The sequence below is a fragment of the Silurus aristotelis genome (assembly GCF_946808225.1).
Source record: "Silurus aristotelis genome assembly, chromosome: 4".
Taxonomy (NCBI): Eukaryota; Metazoa; Chordata; class Actinopteri; order Siluriformes; family Siluridae; genus Silurus; species Silurus aristotelis.
In genome coordinates this window covers 8,122,067-8,144,099 of record NC_139577.1, presented here as the reverse complement: position 1 = coordinate 8,144,099, position 22,033 = coordinate 8,122,067, and the positions used below count along the sequence as shown (strand labels likewise).

Sequence of the window (22,033 nt, the reverse complement as noted above, 5' to 3'; positions counted from 1 at the left end):
AGCAGTTCAGACTTTTTACAGGTTGTTTATATATAAAGCAGTGTGTACTGGTTACAGCAAGACTATAGTAGTGTGGATATCAAACCAATTTAAACATATAAATTGTTAATTATTACAATTATTATCATTTTTAATAGTGATTCTTCTTCTTCTTCTTCTTCCGGCTGCTCCCATTAGTGGTCGCCACAGCGGATCATCCGTCTCCATACCACCCTGTCCTCTACATCTGCCTCTTTCACACCAACTACCTGCATGTCTTCCCTCACCACATTCATGAACCTCCTCCTGCACATGTCAAAACCATCTCAATCAAGCCTCCCTCACTTTGTCACCAAAACGTCCTACATGCGCTGTCCCTCTAATAAACTCATTTCTAATCTTGTCCATCGTCGTCACTCCCAACGAAAACCTTATTAACTTCAGCTCTGCTACCGTCAGCTCCACCTCCTGTCTTTTTCCCAATGCCACTGTTTCTACTCCATACAACATTGCAGGTCTCACCACAGTCCTATAAAAGTTTCCTTTCACTCTTGCAGATACCCTGCTATCACAAATCACTCCTGCCACTCTTCTCCACCCACTCCACCCTGCCTGCACTCTTTTCTTCACTCTAACACACTCTCCATTACTTTGCACTGTTGACCCCAGGTACCTAAACTCCTCCACCTTCTCCAGCTCTTCTCCCTGCAACCGCACCACTCCACTGCCCTCCCTCTCATTCACACACATGTATTCTGTCTTACTCTTACTGACTTTCATTCCCCTTCTCTCAAGCGCATACCTCCACCTCTCCAGGCTCTTCTCAACCTGCTTACTACTCTCACCACCAGTGTTGTGCTAGTTACTAAGAAATAGTAACTAGTTACAGTTACTAGTTACTTCATTCAAAAACTCAATTACTTTGTTGATTACTTACACCAAAAAGTAATGTGTTACTTGTCAAAGTAACTTTTTAGTTACTTTTTTAAAGAATGTTTTTTAATGTTTCCATTAATGCCCTTTTATGCGTTATGGTCTACAAACACAAAACTGACTTAAACACAAAGTAATTTTTAAAGACTATTTTATTAAAGTCACAAAGATTATCTTAAAATCACAAAGATTTCTGAAATAAATAACAAAACAAGCTGAATAATATATTCAGATTTAAAAACTAAAGTGGCTTCTGCATCATAAAAGCTGTTGTGTTGAGCCCTTAAAATGTTCCTTTCAAAGCTTAAGTATGAGCTCCTAGATCGCTGCTGTAAACAGGTTAGACTATAGGCTACACTTCAGCCAAAATTAATTCATTTAAAAAAGTAACGGACAACGCACCACACGGTAACAGTAACGGTAACAATGTTACTTTATTTAAAAAGTAATGCGTTACAGTATTAGTTACTGTCAAAAGTAACTGCATTACAGTAACTTGTTGTGTTACAGTAAATTGCCAAACACTGCTCACCACAAATCACAATATCATCGCTAAACATCATAATCCACGGAGACTCCTGTCTGATCTCGTCCATCAACCTGTCCATCACCACTGCAAACAGGAAAGGGCTCAGAGCCAATTCTTGATGCAGTCCAACCTTCACCTTGAACCAGTCTGTCGTTCCTACTGCACACTTTACTGCTGTCACACTGTCCTCATACATGTCCTGCACCACCCTCACATACCTCTCTGACACACCTGACTTCCTCATACAATACCACAACTCCTCTCTTGGCACCCTGTTGTACGCTTTCTCTAAATCACACAAACACACAATACAACTCCTTCTGACCTTCTCTATACTTCTCTATCAACATTCTCAAAGCAAATAACGCATCTGTGGTGCTCTTCCTCGGCATGAAACCATACTGTTGCTCACAGATGGTCACCTCTTCTCTCAGCCTGGCTTCCACTACTCTTTCCCATAGCTTCATGGTGTGACTGATCAACTTTATTCCCACTGTAGTTACTGGAACCAACCCCAGCCATTAGGGTTGCACAAGCCAGTGCACTCTCAGTGCCGGCCCCAAGCCCGGATGAATGGGAAGGGTTGCATTAGGAAGGGCATCCAGCGTAAAAACGTGCCAAATCAAACATGCGGATGATCCGCTGTGGCGACCCCTAATGGGAGAAGCCGAAAGAAAGAAAGTTACTGCAGGGCTGCACAGCTCCCTTATTCTTAAATATCAGTACCAGCACACTCCTTCTCCATTCCTCGGGCATCCTCTCACCTTGCAAAAAATTTAGTTGAAGAACCTGGTCAAAAACTCCACTGCCATCTTTTATTACACATTTATACGTTCATTGTCAAGCACATGGATTCATAGCCAAATAATGATCTCGAGATGAATGAAACCAAGCGCCAGACACGAGTTTAATGTCAGAACTGCTTCTGTTTATGGCTTAATGCACATTATACCTAGAAATAAAGCAATCCTGTTGTATTGTGAACTGTTGTAGTGATAAAGTGTATATATTTAGAACCGATGATAAAACGATGATAAACTGCAGCAAAAACTCAATGATTCATTAGTACAGAGAGACCGTTTTGTGACTATTACCGACCCCCCTGGCTGAAGTTTACGCCCCTTCGCGTGCACGTGGACATGTTTCCTGTAGATGGCACTTAAAGCACTGAAAGTTCGGTCAAGTGCTTTCCTGATCCTCATGCCAAACGTTTTGTAAAATTTTACGAAAACGTATAGTTTCCTGTAAATGGCAGTATAAATTCAGTAATCGTTTGCTTTTTAAACCCAACTGCCTTGATACCCTGCAACATCGTATAGCTGCTATAAATGGACATTCGGTGCAACCCAGATGAGGATGGGTTCCCTCTTGAGTCTGGTTCCTCTCAAGGTTTCTTTCTTATGCCATTTTGGGGAGTTTTTTCTTGCCACATTCACCACCGGCTTGCTCATCAGGGGCAAACTTACTTTTAAAGAACATATTCACTTTTAATCACCACAATTTCTGTGTAAAGCTGCTTTAAGACAATGTTCATTGTTAAAAGTGCTATACAAATAAAATTGAATTGAATTGAATTGAATTGATTCTACCCCCTTAAAAGATTCACTAAAATGGGTCTGATACACTTCCTTTCGGCTTCTTCCATCAGGGGTTGCCACAGCGGATCATCTGCATGTTTGATTTGGCACACGTTTTTACGCTGGATCCTAACGCAACCCTCCACATTTATCCGGGCTTGGGACTGGCACTAAGAGTGGCTGGGGTTGGTTCCCTGACTGGGGAATAAACCCGGGCCACAGCGGTGGGAGCGCCGCATCCTAACCACTAGACCACAAGGGGACCTTACACTTCCCATACGATAAAGAAATATATTTTCAAATATATTTAGAAGTTTATTTCGAAATATACAAAAAATGGCCAAAAAATCTATTTGCTGAAATATATTTACGTAAATATATTTTCTATAAATACTTTTATTTAGGGGGTATTATTTAGGCAGGCTACTTTTAACCCACTTGCCTGAATTCTAGCGGTAAAAATACAGTTAAGAACAAGTGTACAAACAGTGTTAGTTTTTCATGTCTGCTTAGTTTTCACATGCATGGAACATAATGTGCACTTAAAAATTCAAATCATCAACATTGTGATAGTGGAACAATACATTTTAATGTAGAGATAAATTTTGCATATCAGAAGCACATTTTTGTTATAAAAAACTTCAAATAAATTGTTACATCATGGCATTGTTTTAGTTCTGCAGAGCTTTCTCTCAGAGGATCTAGGATCTTTTTAGTAACGCTTTAGGTATTAAGGCAAATGAAATTACGAGGAAGAATTGAGGCAGGTGGGTTTAAAAATAACCTTTTTTTTGTGTAGCGGAAACGGGCTTCCATACTTCATCCACATTATACATAGAAGTAAAACAATCCTGTTGTAGTATGAACTGAGAAAGCAGAGATATTCAGAACTGATGCATGATGTATAAAATATGATCTTTAAAACAATCTGTTTTACAGTCGTAAACTGCAACGAAAATAAAAGGAATTTAACACAACTTAATGTTGATAATTTTGTTAGGGGAAACATAACCACTTCTTCCTTTCTTCCTTCTGTTTATGCGAATGCAACTGTGAAGGAGCTTTCTGACATGGGCAAGTACGTTTCATTGCAGAATGGTTGGGTAGTCTTAAGATTTATTTTTTTTACCCAGCACAGATTCAAGTCAAACATTCAGGCCAGTCACAGACCCAAAAACATGTTTTACAGAAGGATATTGTGTTTTTTTTCTTTGCCAGTCGATGTGAGTTACCAGAAATCTCTAGTTCTGTCTCACTTGTCTCCTCTGTCCTTTTGCTTTTCTTTCAACACTAAGTTTAGTTTATTTTCATGTAAAAAGTGACATGCAATTAGACACTCATGTACCTTGACCTTGTAGTTCAGCTTGTATCTCTTTACATGGTTTTCTTGCCTCTTTTGTTTACCGCTTACACTATTCCCATGTTTGGTCCTGTGTCTGTTTTCCTCCAGGCAGGTTGACTTCAGTCCCATTGACCCTTAACCCTTTAACGCCAAATGTATCATATTTGATACATTATTTTTTGAGACCTCTGCACCACCTGCATCAACAATACTTTGCGTTAGGAAGGGCATCCAGCATAAAAACATGTGCCAAATCAAATATGCGGATCACAAATTAGAATTTCATACTGGATTGGTCGAGGCCCGGGTTAACAACGTTGGCTGAAGAAGGAGAAGGAGAGGAGGAAGACGTCTACAGAGATGGCAGGGAAAGGAGCAGTGTAGGAGAGTGGAGGTTCGGGTTGGTACTTTAAATGTTTGTACTATGACAGGTAAAGGGGGAGAGATAGCTGATATGATGGAGAGGAGAAAGGTAGATATGCTGTGTGTTCAGGAGTGGAAAGGGAGTAAGGCCAGGAACATTGGAGGTGGATTTAAACTGTTTTATCATGGTGTGGATGGAAAGAGAAATGGTGTAGGGGTGATTCTGAAGGAAGAGTACAGTAAGAGTGTAGTGGAGGTGAAGAGAGTTTCTGATAGGGTGATGATCGTGAAGGTGGAAGTTCAAGGGATGATGATAAATGTCATCAGTGCCTATGCTCCACAAGTTGGCTGTGAGATGGAGGAGAAGGAAAAATTCTGGAGTGAGTTAGATGAAGTGGTAGATGGTGTACCTAGGAAAGAACGGTTGGTGATTGGGGCAGACTTTAATGGGCATGTAGGTGAAGGGAACAGAGGTGATGGGTAGGTATGGTTTTAAGGAGAGGAATGTGGAAGGGCAGATGGTGGTAGATTTTGCTAAAAGGATGAAAATGGCAGTGGTGAACACTTATTTTAAGATGAAGGAGGATAATAGGGTGACGTATAAGAGTGGAGGAAGGTGCACACATGTGGACTATGTGCTTTGCAGGAGATGCAACCTGAAGGAGATTGGAGACTGTAAGGTGTTGGAAGGGGACAGTGTAGCTAGACAGCATCGGATGGTGGTCTGTAGGATGGTTTTGGAGGCGAAGAAGAAGAGAAGGAGAGTGAGGACTGAAAGAAGAATAAGATGGTGGAAACTGAAGGAGGAAGAGTGTAGTGTGAGGTTCAGGGAAGAGGTCAGACAGAGGCTTGGTGGTGTTGAAGAGGTGTTGAATGATTGGGCAACTACTGCAGGTGTGATAAGGGGGGCAGCTAGAAAAGTACTTGGTGTGACATCTGGAAATAGAAAGCAAGACAAGGAGACGTGGTGGTGGAATGAAGAAGTGCAGGAGAGCATAAGGAGAAAGAGGTTGGCAGAACAGAAGTGGGATAGACAGAGTGATGAGAAAAGTAGGCAGGAGTACAAGGAGATGCGGAAGCAGGTAAAGAGGGATGTGGCGAAAGTCAAGGTAAAGGCATATGAGGAGCTGTATGAGAAGTTGGACACTAAGGAAGGAGAAAAAGATTTATACCGTTTGGCCAGGCAGAGGGACCGAGCTTGGAAGGATGTACTGCAAGTGAGAGCAATAAAGAATGGAGGGGGAAATGTGTTGACTAATAATAATAATAATAATAATAATAATAATAAGCGCCTTTCCCAAGCTCAAGGACGCTTTACAAGGTACAATATAATATAATGAACATACATAAAACTTAAACATATTCTTCGGACATTTGCCCAGGATGAAGGATCACATGCAGCTGCATGAGTTAATGACTAATTAATGAGAGTTAATGAGACTAGTGAGGAGAGTGTGTTGAGAAGGTGGAGGGAGTATTTTGAGCAGCTGATGAATGAGGAAAATCAGAGATAGAGAAGGTTGGATGATGTGGAGTTGGTGAAGCAGGATGTAGATAGGATTAGTAAGGAGGAAGTGAGAGCAGCGATTAAGAGGATGAAGAGTGGAAAGTCGGTTGGACCAGATGACATACCGTTAGAAGCGTGGAGATGTTTAGGAGAGATGACAGTAGAGTTTTTGACCAGATTGTTTAACAGGATTTTGGAAGGTGAGAAGATGCCTAAGGAATGGAGAAGAAGTGTGCTGGTACCGATCTTTAAGCATAAAGGAGATGTGCAGTCTTGCAGTAACTACAGGGGAATTAAGGTGCAGGACATGTATGAGGACAGTGTGAAAGCAGTGAAGTATGCAGTAGGTACGACAGACTGGTTCAGGGTGAAGGTTGGACTGCATCAAGGATCGGCCCTGAGCCCTTTCCTGTTTGCAGTGGTGATGGACAGGTTGACGGACGAGGTCAGACAGGAGTCTCTGACTATGATGTGTGCGGATGATTTTGTGATTTGTGGTGAGAGTATGGAGCAGGTTGAGAAGAGCCTGGAGAGGTGGAGATATGCGCTGGAGAGAAGGGGAATTAAACTCAGTAGGAGTAAGACAGAATACATGTGTGTGAATGAGAGGGAGGGCAGTGGAGTGATGCGGTTGCAGGGAGAAGAGCTGGAGAAGGTGGAGGAGTTCAGGTACCTGAGGTCAACAGTGCAAAGTAATGGAGAGTGTGTTAGAGAAGTAAAGAAAAGAGTGCAGGCAGGGTGGAGTGGGTGGAGAAGAGTGACAGGAGTGATTTGTTATAGTAGGGTATCTGCAAGAATGAAAGGGAAAGTTTATAGGACTGTGGTCAGACCTGCGATGTTGCATGGTTTAGAGACAGTGGCATTGAGTAAAAGACAGGAGGTGGAGCTGGAGGTAGCAGAGCTGAAGATGTTAAGGTTTTCGTTGGGAGTGACGAGGATGGACAAGATTAGAAATGAGTTTATTAGAGGGACAGCGCATGTAGGACGTTTTGGTGACAAGGTGAGGGAGGCGAGATTGAGATGGTTTAGACATGTGCAAAGGAGGGAAATGAATTATAATGGTAGAAGAATGCTGAAGATGGAGCCACCAGGTAGGAGGAAAAGAGGAAGGCCAAGGAGGAGGTTCATGGATGTGGTGAGGGAAGACATGCAGGTAGTTAGTGTGAAAGAGGCAGATGTAGAGGACAGGGTGGTATGGAGACGGATGATCCGCTGTGGCGACCCTTAATGGGAGCAGCCGAAAGAAGAAGAAGAAGAAGAATCTATATGTTATATTTACCATTTCAGAGAAGACATTCAGAATACACAAACATTATTTTTCTGTATGTATTTTCAGATGTTAAAAAAATATAATGTTGAAATGTCATCGTCATGCTTATGGATGGCAATTCAAGTGACATACAGCATTTACGGGAAAAATAAGAATGATGATGAGTTGGAGTGGACGTTCCAAATACAATAATCAGTCCTTGTTTTTGTTATAAAATGTACAGTACATGCACATTGGTGAGATCAGTAAATTGCTGTAAATGCCCAATGTGTCAAATGTGATAAAATCACATTTGTAAATGGTAATCAATTGTTTTGATTTTAATTTAAGACCCCATAAACACTTTTCCAAAAGTATAATTTTCTGTTAATTATTTCATATGTCAGGCTTCACAGGGTTAAACATCTTTAATAATATTTGTGATGCTGTTGGTTCATCAAGCTGCTTTGGAGAAGATCTTATAGCCTTAACCTTTAACATACCAGTCAGATATGCAGACATCTCTCTCATCTGATTTCTCAATGTTACAAAACATTCCTCCATTTAAATAGGCTGAATGACTAATTGCAACATAGACTGTGTAAAAAGAGAGAAATTATTGCTTATTTGACAAAAATATTCTGAAATGACCTGGACAGATTTGTTGGTTCCCTTGGAAAAAAACATTATTCTGATTATAATGATATTTCAGACTTTTTCGTTTTATTTCATGATCTTCATACACATCAGAATTGTACCTTGCGAGGGAAATAAACTTTAAACAAGATCATTAAAAACAGCTTAAAATGTTTTTTTCCTTCTCCAAAAACAGAACCAAAGCAGTGAGTGAAGATCCTCCTGGACCCACATTCTCACACCCAATGATAAACATGGATCCTTCCCAAGTAGCTGAGTCCAACATGAGCCGAACTGAACATTCTGCTGAACCTCCAGCTCCACAACACACAGTGACCAAAAGGAACTTCACAAGATCAAAAAGAGAAGATCTCTTAAATGTTCTTATAATTTCAACTCACAGTCAACTACAGATGCAGAGAATGAAACACACACACTTCCACTGTATATGGGAACCAGGATATGACACGGTGCTTACACACCTTCACACCCTCATATATATATATATATATATATATATATATATATATATATATATATATATATATATATATATATATATATATATATATATATATATATATATATATATATATATATATAAACACACATACAAACAAAGTATGTGGAGCTGCTTGAAATTCTGAGAGACCTCCTGCAGCCAACTGTGCTGTAGTTTTTCAAACAGAATGGAGCACTTGATGCACAAAGCAGGGGAACAAACTCCACAGCAGCACGGAAAATGTAATCAGGCAAAACTGGACTTTGAACAATTCCACCAAGAACAATAATCCAAAAACATGATTGTTCTACATTTAGGGGCCACTCTGTGTATAAATATTATAAAGAAATATATATATAATAACCAACAACTGAATACTGAATACTGATTGTTACAAGTTTAGTTTTTTTTTGTTTTGGTGTTACTCCTTTCTTTGTCTCTGCGACTGTTCACACACATGACAGAAGCATAAATTCTTTCTGTTTAATGTCACCAATTTTATATAACTATGCATGTTCTCTTGGTAAAAAACTAATTAAAACACACAAATTTTTTTTTTAAAGGAGTTCTAAAAGCAGGACAGGGATTCTCTAGAGGGCCATCAAGGACTTCTCTGCTGGCTTAACACTATTAGAACACTGACATGTATTTTAATGTATTTGTTATTATGTACAGTATATGTATTAAATCATTCCCAAAAGTCTAGTTTCTTCATCGTTTTTCTCTCGCTTGCGCTGCCTTCTGGAGTGTAAGTTTATGTCTATCCAATCACATTTCAGCCATCACATTACGTGTTGCTGGGGTCAAAGAAATCTGCTGTAAGGACTTCAGAATTAGCAGTAGGGGTGCCTTCAGTTTAAAGTATATGTTGCTTGAAGACTGTTGCTTTAACCAATCATATTTCTAAATGGCCACATCAGGGCCATCTTGCAGACATACAATAATGTCAGCATTTTCACCTTTTTTCATTGGACAGGTAGAGAGCGCACTAGTCATAGTTCTACTGTTGTTTATTTACGTTTTGTTTTCACCAAATGTTCAAGTGATCGCCGACCAAGATCATTCAAGACCGACCATTCAATTCAATTCAATTCATTTTTATTTGTATAAAACGCTTTTAACAATGAACATTGTCTCAAAACAGCTTTACACACATAATGTGTTGATAAAAATCAATAAGATGTTCTTTATAAGTGTAAGTTTGTCCCTGATGAGCAAGCCGGTGGCGACCACATTTCTTCATCGAAGATGATAGTACCCCACTATCCTTTCAGTTTTTTATAATGCGTTGGACAGTTCTTAACCCAATTTTAGTAGTTTCCGCAATCTCCTTAGATGTTTTCTTTGCTTGATGCATGCCAATAATTTAAGCCTTCTGAAACATATCTTTTTCATGACTACAGGATGTGTCTTCTGACATGTATGTTTAAAAAATGAGAAGTTACTTATTGCATCAGTAAGGGTTAAATAACTTGTTGCCAGCTGAAACATAACCATCCAAGCAGTAATTATCCAATGGGAGGCTCTTACCTACTTTAGTTAAATCCAGGTGGTGATGTTATTTGCCAGTAGTTAAAAGTATGTAAAGCAGTGCAGTGTGTCTGTGTCACATTGAGCTACTGATTATTACATTCATAAACAGACAGGTACAGTCAAGTCAAGTCAAGTCAAGTCAAGTTTATTTGTATAGCGCTTTTCACAACAGACATTGTCTCAAAGCAGCTTTACAGAAAACAACAGTGAAGGTGAATGGTGTGGGTTTGTCCCTGATGAGCAAGACGTGGCGACAGTGGCAAGGAAAAACTCCCTTGGATGATATGAGGAAGAAACCTTGAGAGGAACCAGACTCAAAGGGGAACCCATCCTCATATGGGTGACATCGGTAGACGTTCCTTATCTTTTAGTCAATTTCTGTATCAAAATATTAGTTTTAAATGAGAGATTTCGGATTTGCAATACAACACAACTACTAGAGTCCTGGACATTAATCTATTGTCTGAAAATGTGTGTGTGTGTGTGTGTGTGTGTGTGTGTGTGTGTGTGTGTGTGTGTGTGTGTGTGTGTGTGTACAGGTGGATATAAGAAATAAATCTAGGAGGATTTTATCACTGACTTTTCTGTACCTTGTTCTTCTTGTGCTGGATGGAATTTCTTCTTAAACAGTAAGTCTGTTTTTATTACACGTTTATATTTATATTGTCAAGCACATGGATTTAAAGTGAATTGAAGTGTAAAGTTTTAGCCGAATAATGTTCTGCAGATGAATGACACCAAACACCCAACACGAGTTTAATGTCAGAACTGCTTCTATTTATGGCTTCATCCACATTATACATAGAAATAAAACAATCCTGTTGTAAAATGATGGTAAACTACAGCAAAAACTCAATGATTCATTACTTCAGACAGACGGAACAAACGCACAAACTATGTCGTTACATAAAAGGCATCTGAGGGCATATGTAAACACTCCAAGCACAAAGTTCAACAAAACATAGCAGAAACCGTTACAGATACATTTTCCCAATACAAACCTCAGGGTGGCATTAGAGAGGATCTTATAGCCTTTTCCTTTTACATACTAGTCAGATATGCAGACTTTTCTAAATTTAAATTATATAAAGTTTTTTGTAAAAAAATAATCACACACATCCAGATCGTACCTTGCGAGGAGAAGAAAATTAAAACAGGATCAATTAAAGCATCTTAAAGTGTTGTTTTTCTTCTTCAACAGCAGATACAAAGCAGTGTGGGAAGATCCTCCTGAACCCATGATGTCACACTATGTTAAAGATGGATCGTACCCTATTATCTGAGTCCAACATGAGCCGAGCTGAACATCCTGCTGGACCTCCATCTCTATAACAGCACAGGATCAAAGGGGTATTTCGCAAGTGCCAAAAGAGACATCTCTAAATTGGTCTTATAATTTCAGCTTACAGTCAACTACAGATGCAGAAACACAGCACACTTCCACTGTATAGAAGAACCAGGATACGACACAGTGCTTACACACACTCACACCCACATTTGCTAACTTTGGGGCGCTGCTTGAGACTCTGAGAGACTTCCACAAGCCCACTGTGCTGTAGTTCTTCACAACAGAATAGACATCTTCAGCACTTAATGCACAAATTGTAAATTCAAGTAGAGCATGGGAACATACTCCAGAGAGTCACAAATTTTTTTTATCAGGAGACACTAAAATAAGAGTGCTACTCCCAAGGACAAATCATCGAGGACATGATTGTTCTACTTTTGGAGGCTGCTCTGTGAAAGTGATAATTACTGACTTAAATACTGACTTCTAATATATATGTGCACATTGTATATTATCTGCAGATTTTTATTCCAACCTGAGTACTGATTGTGTTAAAAGTTCAGTTTTTATGATTTTCAAGAGCATATTTGTTTTTATAACCTTGTGAAATAAAAAAATAATAATTTGTTATGTTTAATTAAATAAAATAACTAAAATAAAATAAAAGTTATTTAACTTATCCAAAAGTTATTTTTGTATTCTCAGACCACTGCAACGTGTAGAAGACTTTTACATTCACACAATCCCACACCAGTGCTAATACACAGAAAACCAGCCAGCAGTAAGGGTTCAAGACTAATGCATCTAAATAAAAATATTTCCAAATCTCTGAACAAATCTGTCAAATCTTCGACGGTGTTTTAGTGCCACGTAAAAAAAAATCTAATATTATGAGAATAAAGACGCAGCAGCACGAGAATAAATCCTAAAAGAAAGTGTAGAAAAACTTCTTGGGTTCATGTCAAGAACATTAATGCCTGCTTTTTTTTATTCACAGTTGGACAAAGAAAGCTTAGCTGTGATTTTCGGCATACAAAGGATGGTTGTGTGACTTGAGGTGCTAGAGTCATCATACCTTTACGAGGTCAACCTGCATTATTAAAACAGTTACATCAGACTCATTCCAGCATGTCCAGAAAGAAGAGACAGGCCCGGTCATACATGTAGTGGCCAGAAATGGCTCAAGATGTGGAGAGAGTGGTGATTAAATAGGAGATACAGTATGTCAAAGCTCCAAAAAGGCACCTGTTTGAGCTCCTTTGCACCCCTGGGAGTGGCCTAGCTCGGCCTGGGAAAGACTTCATTTAGACTATGCAGGACCTTTGTTAGGAAGAATGTTTCTAATTCTGGGTTGATACTCATTCAAAGTGGATGGAAGTTTATCCTTGCAAACATAAAACATTTTAAGTAGGAGATTCTGTGCACGTGAGGAACTACAGCAGTGGACCTAAATAAATTCCTGCTGTATTTTGATACAAGACTGTTATAGGTCATAGACAAATAGTAAACAGACATGTGGACTAATTACAAACTTGCTGTGCAGCTGAGAGTTTGATCTGGATTGGTGACACGTTTGAAAAACTATGTTGATTTTTATATAGTTTTGCTGGTGTTTTGGTATGTACTTTTGATTTTGTGCTAATAGTTAAAGTAAGTGGGGAAAAAGGTCAATATTAGACACCAATGTAAGAATGAATGAAGATATGTTGTTAGTTAGAAGTAGAAGTTGAGGATGTAGTATCCTGAAGCAACCATTAGGTGTCATTTGAGTTACACTGTTTTTGTGTTCTTGATTCAAGTTGTAGTTGAAGAAGAGAATACTAATGTCTGTTAGTGTGAATGTACAGTACCCAAGTAAAATGTTAACTGCCACCCACAAACTGGATGTAGTGTGGTTAATACTGAAGATACTACAAACACGCAGATGTAACCATCGATATCCTTTAAATCGACCACTGGTCACCATTTCAGACTGTACAAAAGAGGTTGTTTCTGTCTTATATGGATGGTTACCTCTGCGTGTTTGTAGTATCTCTCATCCTAGAGGGCGCAATTGCTCAAATATGTAAATGAATATTTTATATTTGTTTATATTCGTACAGTTCAATTATTTGTTTCTCCACATCACAACAACATACTGTTCGCTGAGAGAGTTCAATATAATGTGCAGTCTCATCATTTAATGAACAGTGGCTGTTTTCGTACCAAACTTTTCCAAGTATGTATCGCTGCAGCTCAGAGACCTCCAAGTGGAAGGGACTTACGCCGCAAGTAGGTTGGACTTTACAAAGGGGTGAAATGCAGAAATCCCCAAGTGCTGTGAATGAGCAGATTAAATGTTGTCATTGTGAATGTCAAACACTGTTTTAAACAGCCATTTTATTGCTTAATATTTAAAAAATTCCATACATGTCAGGATCTTCCAGGCACACGGTGCACACTTCCGGTTTAGTGGCCATCTTGCCGTTTTTTAAGGACACACAAGACTTTATCTCAAGGCCCGATTCCATCACCGGCTTCCAAAGTCCCTGAGGATTATTCTTGCCACCCCGCTCGCGCTTGTGTTCCTGTTCCTGCTCCTTTTCCTGTTCCTGACCCTTGTTTTGCTATGTTTTGGTTTTGACCTCTGGACTGTTTTTGGTTCGTGTTTCTGCCCTGTCTTCATTGTTCTGTTTGCTGGCTCTTTTGGACAGTTTTTTGTATTTGGTGTTTGTCTTCCCTGCATCGTCCTGTTTGCCTGTGTTTTTGACCCTGGACTGTTTATTGTACTTTGTTTTTTCCTTGCACCATTGCTCAATGTGTTTCTTTATTAAAGCCTGTATTTTCCTTACTTCCTGTAACATCCTGCATTTGGATTCTTACTTACCCAGTCACCCGCATGTTTCCTGATAGAATAATCTGGCTGTGCATTGTGTCCCTTGAGATTCCTGACAGAGCTCCCGAGAGTTCTCGAGCGTAATGAAGTACAAATACTTAGTTTCTGTACTTAAGTAGTCTTTTCTGGGTTTTTTTGTTTTTTTAACAACTTCTTACTTTTACGCATTAATTTTTTACACAAATATCTGTACTTTCTATTTATTACATTTTCACCCAGGCTCAAAACTAATATTTTTTATTTATTTATTGACATTATCCATGTTTTCCTATTTCCTGTCATTGTGCGGCTTTTTCAATCTACCACTGGTGCATAATTTTCTGGCTTTCATACACCACAGACATAGCTAACAACAAGCAAGACCGAAGGCAACAGGGAGTCTGGGGGTAAAGTGGATGAGACACAGTGAGTCAGCGATGTTATCATGACTGAGAACAGAGACATTCCTGATCACCCGATCATCATCACATTTCTCTGCTTGTGTTCTATATGGTGGATGTTCAGCCTGGATACATTTATAAGGTAACTAAATTTGAAATTATTTTGTATTAATACACTGCCCTTTCAAAAAAATCACGCCTTTACCTTTGATTACGGCATGCATTCGCCGTGGCATCGTTTTGTTAAACTTCTGCAATGTCACAACATTTATTCCTGTCCAGAGTTGCGGTAATTTTTTTTACCAAGATCTTATATTGATGATGTGAGAGTCGGAACACTGGCCAAAGTATTCTCCAGCACATTTCAAAGATTCTCCATGGGGTCAAGGTCTGGTTTCTGTAGTGGCCAATTCATGAGTGAAAATGATGTCTCCTGCTCCCTGACCCACTCTTTCACATTTTCAGCCCGATGAATTCTGGCATTGTCATCTTGGAATATGCCCTGCCATCAGGAAAGAAAAAATCAATTGATGGAATAACCTGGTCATTCAGTATATTCAGGTAGTCAGCTGACCTCATTCTTTGGGCAAATAACGTTGCTTAATTTAGACCAGACTAACTGCAGCAACCCCAGATCATAGCACTGCCCCCACAGGCTCCTACGGTAGGTAGGTACTAGGCATGATGGGTGCATTAGTTCATCCACCTTCTTCTTACCGTGATTAGCCCATCACTCTGGAACAGGACCTTCTACCATTGCTCCAGAGTCCAATCTCTATGCTCCCTAGCAGTGTTGTGCTAGTTACTAAAAGTAGTAACTAGTTACAGTTACTCGTTACTTCATTCAAAAAGTAACTTAGTTACTTTGTTGATTACTTACACGAAAAAGTCATGCATTACTGTTAAAAGTAACTTTTTGGTTACTTTTTTTTTAAAGAACCTTCTTTAATGTTCCCATTAATGCCCTTTTATGCGTTATGGTCTACAAACACAAAACTGACTTGAACACAAAGTAATTTTTAAACACTATTTTATTTAAGTCAGACCAGCACAAACTGAATATATCACAAGGATTTCTGAAATAAATAACAAAAGCTGAATAATATATTCACAATCAAAAACTAAAGTGGCTTCTGCTGTTGTGTTGAGCTCTTAAAAATTTTCCTTTCACAGCTGAAGTATGAAAACTATCAACAATGTAGAACACCGGGCTAGCTTCTAGCTTCTAGTTCCGTCGAGGCATGGAGATTCTGGAGGAGCTTCAACAGATTGGAGTTGCTGTTTATCGCAGTAGATACGAGCTTCGAACCAGAAAGACACAGCTTACATTTGACAGTTTTTGTCTTTATACTCAACTAAAGTGAAATAATGAGCCTATTTCCACTTTGAGAAACTCGTCTTGCTCTCGCCTCGACTCGCCATTACTGCCGCACAGAACTGAATATACGGAGACACGCCCACAGCGCGTCTTCTTCCTGTTTACAGTGGTTCATCCACCAATCCTACAATGCGACGCTGCTGTAAGCAAGTTAGGCTGTAGTCTACACTTCAGCCAAAATTAATTCATTTAAAAAAGTAACGGGTAACGCACCATATGGTAACGGTAACGAAGTTACTTTATTTTAGGTACTTTACCGGTAACGCGTTACTGCCCAATAATGCTCCCTAGCAAATTAATCCTTTATTTTTTTCAGAATAGCCTCACTGATAAGTGTTTTTTTTTTAAGGCTACACAGCTGTTTAGTTCCAATCCCTTCGCATTGTGCATCCTGAAATGCTCTTACTTTCACTATTAAACATAGTTGTAAGTTCTACAGTTGTTGTTGTTTTTTACGATTTCTTCCTCGAAGATGATGGTTCCCCACTATCCTTCCAGTTCTTAACAATGCGATGGACAGTTCTTAACCCAATTTGAATAGTTTCAGGTATCACCTGGTTGTAATTTACAGGTGTCTGAGTGAATTCTTAATTCTTTAGAATGATATAATGTGATCAACCTTTTTGACATCACCACTAGCAAAAAAACTTATTTTAATTACACAATGAAACAATTAAACTATCTAAATTTACCTGATTATCATGATCGTCTTTAGTTTTACACAAACTGCATCGATTTTACACAACTCTCCATGCTCTGCTCTTAAAAAAACATGCCTACCCAAAACAACAACAGTTGCTAGGGAATTTCACAAACTTTAATCATATTTTTAAAGGAGTGTTCGTTCTATTAAAAGTAGCACAGGGATTCCCAAGCAAATTTTGTAACAAAAAAACAAAAATAAAATAATAAAAAACAAAGCAGTTCAGTTTTTTTTTTACAGTGTGTTTAGATATAAAATAGTGTGTACTGGTTACAGCAAGGGGAACCATAAAAGCATGTAAATGTCAAAACTTACCCACATTAATCACAAGCACATCTGTGGAAATTACCAGAGTTTAAATTCATTATCAAAACATCTCCAGTTCAATTTAATTCAATTCAAGTGTTGCACTGTGTTTAAGGCATTGCAAAATGTACAATAAAGAAAGAGAAATTTTAAAAAATGAAATCTAAAAAACTCCTCTCTAACAGAGTTCAGATATCTCAGATACCTTTTTGAATTTAAAGTACTTTCCTTTTTCCTACTCTGAGACAGAGTATAATAAATCTCCCATCACCTGAGTCATGCCTTTTTATTAAAAGTAATCCACACAATAAACCCAAGTAACCATAAACACACTGATTAATGTGTGCAAGGCCGGGAACAGGGGGGTGGCCCGGTGGTTAGAGCTACTGTCCCTCAGCCCTCAGAGGCTGAAGTTCTCCATGTTTCTCATGTGTTTACTCACAATCAGAATTACTCAATCTGTGGAGGTGACAGAAGGTTGTTGCATAAACAGCAATACAATCTACATTGCAGTCATTGGTTGATCCGCTAAATTTGTAATTTGGTCATTTGCTTTTGTATTTCTTTCAGTAATGATTTGCTATCGGTCCTTTTTTTTGTCCAAAAATCTTTATTGCAAAATTGCACATTTTATAACAATACCATCCCACCCAACCGAATAATCCCAAACCAGAACAAAGGGACATATGAAGAAAAAAAAATAAATACATTAAATAATAATTAAATTAAATAAAAAATAGAATTATACCTCCCCTCAATCTACCTCCAGGGTATGTACATCATTAAAGTAGGTAATAAATTGTTGCCATTTAAAAAAAAAAAAAAATTCTCTCCTGCCTCTGATAGTAGATTAGATTTTTTTCAAGTTTTATGAAGAAAATTAAATCTTTAAGCGATATTGATTTAGAAGGAGATTGTGGGGTGGACCAAGATAACAATATTCTATGCTGAGCACGCAAATACGCAAATGCAACAACACTACCTTGATTATGGGTTAGAGTTTGACACTGAGATGAAACACCAAAAATGGCAATTGAAGGGCAGATATCTAATTAGAAATTCAAAGACAATTTTAAAGAAGGAGTTCCAAAACGTCTAAAGTTTGGGACAGAGTGCAAACATATGACTGAGGTCACAGGGTGAAAGTTTACATTTTTCAAATATGCCGGGAACGTTGGTATATATCTTCGATAAACGAAAAAGTTGAGAAGAAGGTAAGCTGAATGTCCAAGATAAGTCGGAGAAGGTAATAAAAACGTTATTAATAAAAAAAAGTATTTAAAGCATTTTGGATCCTTCTTCTCCCAGAAAGCGAATGTAGAATCTGTGAAGGAGGGGAGGAAGTGGTGATTATTGCATATAGGAGCCACTACCGGACTTCTAAAAGTGCTAACAACTTGTACAAAATATGCACGTTCTTAGAAAAATGTGCAATTGCAAATCATAGAAGATGAGGTTATCAAGATATTTATGACTTGGTACCAAATAAAACATTTTTTTTGTAAAAGAAATAGGTAAACTGTAAAAATGTCAAAATGTTAAACAGTAAATAGTTTCTGTTATTATTAGCAATGTGTAATTGTAATGATCTATAAAATCGATTATGAGATTTGTTTTATATTAACATTTTATATTTAACGCAACAAAGAAAACTGTATCCTGGAAGTTATGCAAAGCGGAGCTTGTGTGGGATGAAGTACCACAGTGATGCACGTGAAAAGAAAATACACTAATGTTCTGGATGAACTTGAGTGAAGGATCTGTGTACATTTACCACCTCTTTACCTTTGCCACCTTTGTTATGCACGTCCTGGAATGTATTAATGCGTGATTGACTTTACCTACACCTGATAACCATCTGGCAGTGGTACATCTCAAATGGTTTGTGATGTTTGCAGGGTCAGTATCTTCTTTTTGAAGGTCCAAAATTTTTATGAGGTGGTCCAAAATCTTTGAGGTGGAATCACAAACCATTTGAGTGCCATTTGGACCCCACTTCATGAATATTTTGTACATTGAACTTTGAGGATAAACAACCTCTTAACCGCTACCCATAAAATAAAATACTACATCTACAGTGTTGAATCTATAATGATCTCAGATGTTGAACTATTTTTTGCTCAGGAGCTCCTGGTTCCACAACTCCAACTGACTGTATAAGACTATAGAAAGAACATTACTTTTAGTGTTACTCTTTAGTGTTTTGCATTGTTTTTATGATCACACTCATGATATCACCCAGATGAGGATGTTAAGTGAGTTTTTTTCTTGCTACAGTCACCCAAGGCTTACTCATCGGGGATAAATGCAAACATGGGTTTTCTTATCACTGCTATGCAGATGACACTCAACTAATCTTTTCTTTCCCTCTATCAGATACCACAGCTTCCGCTCGGATATCAGCATGCTTGACAGACATATCTTTATGGATAAGTGCTCACTAACTAAAACTCAACCCCAGCAAAACAGAACTGCTGGTCAATCCAGGTGCTTCATCTCCAGGACAAGATCTCCAAATAACACTTCATGACTCTCTGCTCTCCCCTTCGGCCACTGCTCGTAACCTTGGGGTAACTATGGACTACTGTCCTTCTTCCCACATGTCGCTGATGTTGCTCGTTCTTGTCGATTTCTTCTCTCTAACATCCGAAGGATTCGGCCATTTCTGTCCATACAGGCTGCCCAGGTGTTGTTCAGTCTCTTGTCATTTCAAGACTTGACTACTGCAACTCTCTGCTGGCAGGTCTTCCCCTGAACGCTATTCGTCCACTGCAAATGATCCAAAATGCAGCTGCACGACTTGTGTTCAATCAGCCCAAGTTCTCCCACACCACCCCACTGCTGCGCTCCCTTCACTGGCTTCCAGTAGCTGCACATATCAGATTCAAAACACTGATGCTTGCCTACAAGGCCAAAAATGGACCAGTACCATCTTACCTCAGTGACCTCATCACATCTCGCACTGCACCGCGCTGTCTGAGATCCTCCAGCACTGCTCGACTGGTACCTCCTTCTCTCAGAATGAGAGGTAAGTACACTTCAAGGCTCTTCTCTGTTCTGGCACCGAGGTGGTGGAATGAACTTCCCCTAGATGTCCGTATAGCGGAGTCCCTGACTATCTTCAAGCGACGACTGAAGACTTACCTCTTCCTGAAATACTTAAATTAGCACTTCCAAGCTTGTAGAATTCAAGAGTTATATTTATATTAAGTTTGTAATCTTGCGTACCAGTGTAGATTTATTCATTACTAGAGACTCAAAGCACTTTTGTACATCGCTCTGGATAAGGGCGTCTGCTAAATGCCGCAAATGTAAATGTAAATGCACATAATTGTCTATTGTCTATTGTAAAATGTGCTATTGAAATAAACTTCAACTTCAACTGAGAGTCGTTCATGATGCGCATGCGCAACAGCCTTCACCTGTAACCTTACAGGAGCAATAAAATATGTACAGGAAATAAGGGATGAGGGGGCCATACCACTTATTTACTGTTCAATCTGATACCAAGTACCTTCAATACCAGTATCATCAATACAGATGTCGACACCAATACCGGTATTTCTGAAGGCCTATAATTATTAATATTACTATGTTGAATAGACTGGACTTCCTTTTTGCTACATTTATTAAAAAATATATTCATAAATTAAATAATAGATTATTATTCAAACAAACTACTTTTCTTTTCTTTTTGTGAGGAAAAATGGGAATGTTCACATTGAGCCTGTTTCTTCTTAAAGTGATCGGTTTTCCTGCTTTTGAAAAATACTCTCTCAAAAGGAACATATCTCGGAGTGATCCCAAGATGTAAGACAGAGTGACAGAATGCTGACTTTCTACAGCAAATAAAGAAATAGTTCCTATTTGCATTAAATACATATTAAACTCACTTCTTTTAAAAAAAAAAAAACAGGTATGATTCCATATTTAAATGTCAGAATCGATCATCTTGATACACTGCTATCGATCAGAAGTATTAAAACTTTAAGATCGCACTTCCCTTACAGAAATGGAAGGATTTTAATGGTGCCTGTGTTAAAATATGTTACTGTAAAGTTTAGCACAAAAATAATCCTTTAAATTACATGATGTATCAGTTAAACAGTAGAAATCTTACCAGATCATCATGATGAAGGGGGATCGGCGTTATTTTTGTCTTTGCGACTGTTCATAAACGTGACAGGAATGTAACTTCCTGTTTCACTGAAACCAGTTTATGCGCATGCTCTGCTCATAAAAAAAAAAAAAAAAAAAAAGGAACACGCCTAAACAAAACATAACAGTTGCTAGGGAATCCCCAGAGCTTCAATAATATTTGAAAGGAGTGTTTGTTCTATAAAAAGCAACAGAGAGATTCCATAACAACCCAAAAAAAAAGGTTTGCTATCATGAATGACATCATTCACTTGTTAAATACACAATAGGGTTGTTTATAAAATATTTTTATGCCTCTAATTTGATCAGTATAAACAATGACATTAGATGTGTTTACTGGTTACTGCAAAGTGGAGACAGTAGAAACCTGGAAATATCAAAACTTACCCACATTACTCTCAAACACATCTGTGGGACTTACCAGAGTGTTAAATTTATCATTAAAACATCTTCGCCAAATAAATGTAATTTAATCTAAACTTTCTTTCGGCCTCTCCCATTAGGGGTCGCCACAGCGGATCATCCGCATGTTTGATTTGGCACGTTTTTACGCTGGATGCCCTTCCTAACGACTCTCCCCATTTATCCGGGCTTGGGACTGGCACTAAGGCTTGTGCAACCCTAATGTACACTTTTATTTGTATGGAGCTTTTAATAATGGCACTGCACCAAAGCAACTGGAAGAGATAAATTGATTTTATTTTTAAGTTTAGTGCTTCTACGTTTATCCCTAATGAGTGAACTAGTGGCAGCAGTGGCAATGAAAAACTCTATGAAATAGTAAAACAAAAAATC

The 22,033-nt window shown here is 38.5% G+C and overlaps 1 long non-coding RNA gene across 1 annotated transcript; it reads right to left on the bottom strand.

Moving 5' to 3' along the window:
- Positions 1–12,316: 12,316 nt before the first annotated feature.
- Positions 12,317–21,301, bottom strand: LOC310725313. The gene is made up of 3 exons (XR_014533306.1): positions 21,201–21,301; positions 17,090–17,110; positions 12,317–15,428 (listed from the first exon to the last, which is right to left on the bottom strand). It is a non-coding gene; the product is annotated as an uncharacterized lncRNA (long non-coding RNA).
- Between the last annotated feature and the right edge of the window lie 732 nt (positions 21,302–22,033).